Below are 4,463 nucleotides of genomic sequence, written 5' to 3' on the forward strand. Positions count from 1 at the left end.
CCATAAACCCCAATCCATTAACCTTAGATTAGAACATAACTGTAGTTCCCTTGATTAGATCTACAAAATACCATGGACCGAAAACCATCGTGCCCAAAACCATGTGTGAAATCCATGCGCAAAACCATAGGTAGGTCCGCCCACCTAATATAGGTTCCAAAAAAAAAAATCTCGCCCTCAAACCCCCCAACAAGGGGGGCTGCCGCCCCGTTGTGACCCCCCCGCTGCGCCCGACGCAACGAAGGGGAACCTTCGTTCCCCATCTAACCCCCCAACATTACTACTGGGGCTAGTCGTGGAAAGAATATAACACAACACAACAGTATTAGCCTCATTTTTCTTAGCACAATGGTTGAAGTATTGATAATTGTGATTTAGTGTGAAGTAATCTCACAATAAATGGATGGAAACTATTCTTAGTATATGCATTTGCATCCAGTGACTTATATTATGATCATTAGGATGAATTGATCAAGCTTGGTTTGATAATTAAATGACAACTTATTATCATGATAATAGATGAAGTCATGACTTGATGAGAGCTCTACATGTCACCTGGTCTAAAGAATCTTATATTTTGATATCGATGATTTTGATATTAGTTTTGATCTGGAATCTAAACTTCGATAAGATGACTTGGTTGAATTGATTGTACAATATTGATTTATACAAGACTGAACATATTGGTTTGGTAAAGTGTTATGCTTGCAAAGAGCATTATATGAAGCAATCTCCTTGATCTTGATGTTTCTACATTTACAGTTATCTGGTGAAGCGAGGATGACGTGATGTCCAAACCTCAACTTTAGAAGTGTTCCAAGGTATGATTTTGATTTTGGTTTTGGTTTTATATGTTGACGGTATACTATTGACATGTAATGAGACTCTAATGATATAAGTAATGAGCCTTTGATGAAATAATGAATCTTGAAATGATGAATCGATTTCTGGAATTGGGAAAAGAAAATCTATATTACAAATATACTAAAGAATTGTTGGAAAGTGGAAATGAAAATCCTTGGACACTCTAATTGAATTTCAAGAAGTTGTGAAGAGATATTGTTGAACTTTACTTGGAACCAAATAGTTGATTGAAGCATTAATGTTCTAATTGAACACTCATCTGTATATATATATATGATGTGCATAGAACCTGAATGAATTCATGAATGAGTCACTTCATACACATTGATTTTCTGCCAAGCACCTTTCAAGATATTTGCACGGGATGATCTATTGTTGGTCTGAGACATTCTTCCTATGATATGTGACTACTTGGATGTATTGATGATTATTAGGATCGTTATTGATAAGATGAGCACATTTGAGTGTTTCCTTATTATGAGATCTTCCATGATGTTTTTGGATGGGAGGTTTGTATCTTTAAGCATGACCGAGGTTGAGTACGATGTTGCTAGCATAGTTAGCTATGAGCCGGGATGAAGAAGTTCTTTGGAAATCCATTTGAGAAAATTCTCGATATGACATGGATACATTGTGATGACAAAGAGTGGGAACCGATTGGTAGAAAATCCCACTTGTAGCTGAGTCTGAAACACCTTCTTTAAGATAGTTCTATTGTACGAGACAAGCTTAGGCTTGTGGTTGGCACCTCCTTAAGAGGGAGGATGACTATGGTATTATTTTTATGATATGTATATTTTTTTTTCTAATATGATATTTGATTTTATGTCTTGTATGAACAAGAGACAACTTTTATTGAGACATGATTATTACCATATATGGGCACGATGATATTTTTTTGATCTACAAAGAGCATCATTGATCAAGGACACTGAGCCAAATCTTCCCCCCTGTTTGAGCTCCCAGGGTGTGGAATTGAGATGGAGGGATCCTAGGGTTGAGGTATCTCTTGACAGTAGGGTCGTAGATGTTGCTCCACTATCTATTACCCATAGGGTTGGAGATGTTTCTCCCCTATCTTGGTATTTGCAAAGTATACCCTAGTTGGCATCATACCCACAAGCTCAACTTGTTGGGATTACTGCTCCCCGTCTAGCCAATGGGTTGAGAGTGTACTTGGGGTTGTACAAACTAAGATGATTATGATGAAGGTGTTCTACCATATGAATCTTAAGGGTCATTGTTGGGAAGATCAATAGGAAATAGGATGGGTTGATTAACAGCTCCCCTATATCACATATTGCTCGATATGGGGTCATATATTTTTAGCTCCCCCATGAGATTAAGGGTTTATATGTGCTCCTCTATGAGATTTCGGGTTGATATGTGCTCCTCGATGAGATTCTGGGTTGATACATGCTCTCCGATGTGGTTCTAGGTTGATATGTTCTCCCTGATGATATGCTCTCCGATGATGATGTGGGTCATAGATTTATCTCCTCGTTGGCAGAGATTATGGGTGGTAGCAGTGGCTTCCCGATGGATAGAGGGTGGTAAATTGAGCTACCCTCCATTGTCAAATTCTTCTTCTTTTAGATTTGAGAATGTTCAACATACGAGCGTGGACAATTAACATATAAAGGAATAATCTAGAGATTAATCAAGATGATTAGTGACAATATGATGAGATACTTAAGATTGGATATGATCTGATGACAAGATACACATGACATGATGCAAGTGGAATTCTCCCTAGTTGAGAGGGAGTGTTAGAATATGTAACTGTGCTCAAATTCCAATGTATACAAGTCATTTTATTTTTTATTTTTTTTAACATCGTTGGTTGTTGTATTATATTTCAAAAAAAGAGAGGAGAAGGCTGTTCCCCTGAGATACATAATGAGATGCCATGAAGTGCTAGGAGAGAAGGAGTCACAGTGACAAAATCCTCCTTGTTCCTACCTTTTAGGCTTTGAAGAAAAGACTGAGCAGAAGTAAATCCTAACAAACTGAAGCAATAAAAAACAACATTTGCAAAACATAGTCAATCTATATTGATGTGGCTGATATGCCGCGCTGTAGATTCTTTAGGCTTATCATCTTCTCCAGCATGCTTGATGCTTGAAGAGCTTGTAGGTATTGCATTTCTCTTTTCCATCATATATTTCAGTATTTCAATGGATTCTTCAGCGTGAGCACACCTGTTGGATAGCTGGTTGAACTGCTCATGCAATGAAGAGATTCTGTGCAGAAACAAATTAATATCAGCTTCGTATTTTTCATTGATAAGTCGGTTTTGGTTGTCAATCTTGGCTTCCATGATCTTCTGGTGGTTGTCAATCTTGGCATCCAAGATCTTTTGGTGGGCTCTTAACTGCTCCAACTCAGCTTGAAGATCAGCACAATGGAGGCAATCCTCGCTCCTCGCCATTGGTGCAGAAGTAGGCTGAGACTGAAAGAACTGAATGAACCGGGGAACAGGCGTGAGTCGCTGCACTTTATGGCACGAACGAGAGTTGTTTCTTGAAAGAAGATTCACTAAAATAGGAGAGACCAGAGGTTCCAGAATCTGATGTGGAGCTAAATCGAAGGAAAGAAGCGAGGGCCGCGGAGACCACAAGGAGGAGAGAGCGGACCAGGGATTCAAAATGAAAAAAAGATGAGTGTGAGAGGGGGCGGAAGGAGGGACATATAAAGAAGAGGAGGAGTGTGGGAGGTTTGTCACAGGACATGAGGGAAGAACAGAGGAGGGACGAGGGAGATCAAGGAGGCGATCCGGCGGAGCCAGGGAGGGATGGCCGATTGGAAGAAGGACAGCCGATCGACTGACGAAGAGCGTGAGATTGAAATTTTCAAGGGATTTCCAGATCCCAATACAGATCTTAGTCACGAAGAGGATTTGATGGATCTTTGACCATTCCAACATGTCAGGGATCTCAGATTTACTGCAGTTCTGATTGAAGACATAAAAGATCTTTGTCATGGTAAATAGTGTAGAGTCTCCACGTCGTTGCAAAGTAGGCTGCCCAATGGCCTGGCACATGCTCTGTTGGCTTGGTTGTCAGCGTGCTTGTTGAGGGAGCGCAGGATATGGTGGAAGCGCAAATCTGTCATAGTTTGGCCTAAAATTTGGCATCGATTAATGGTCTGTTGAAGGAGAGCATTGGAGGATTCCCTGTTCTATGCCATTAGACTGATGACAACCGCCGAGTCTCCAAAAATCAGGGTTGTGCCTATACCAAGTTCCCTAAGCTGGATGAGTCCCTGATAAAGGGCCAAAGCTTCTGCCCTATTGTTGGAAATGTGTCCAAGTCCCCATTCATAAGATAGAATGCGATCCCCATTAGCATTAAAAATAACTCCTCCTGCTCCTGCAACTCTAGGATTTGACTTTGAAGCCCCATAAAAAGAAAAAGAAAATATAATGTCTGTTGCAATTTTTAATCCATAATGCAAACTCTTCTTCCTTTAATCTAATTTTCCAGTTATGAGGAACATTACTATGCCTGTTACTAGCAGTGTTGCCATTCTGATTATTGTTGTTTTTATCCAACAAGTAACCAATGAAATTCCACTCTTCAACACTGAGTTCAGTGATA

This window comes from Pinus tabuliformis, chromosome 1_2 (assembly GCF_031772625.1).
Source record: "Pinus tabuliformis cultivar Carrire ecotype Pingquan chromosome 1_2, CPIR1, whole genome shotgun sequence".
Lineage (NCBI taxonomy): Eukaryota > Viridiplantae > Streptophyta > Pinopsida > Pinales > Pinaceae > Pinus > Pinus tabuliformis.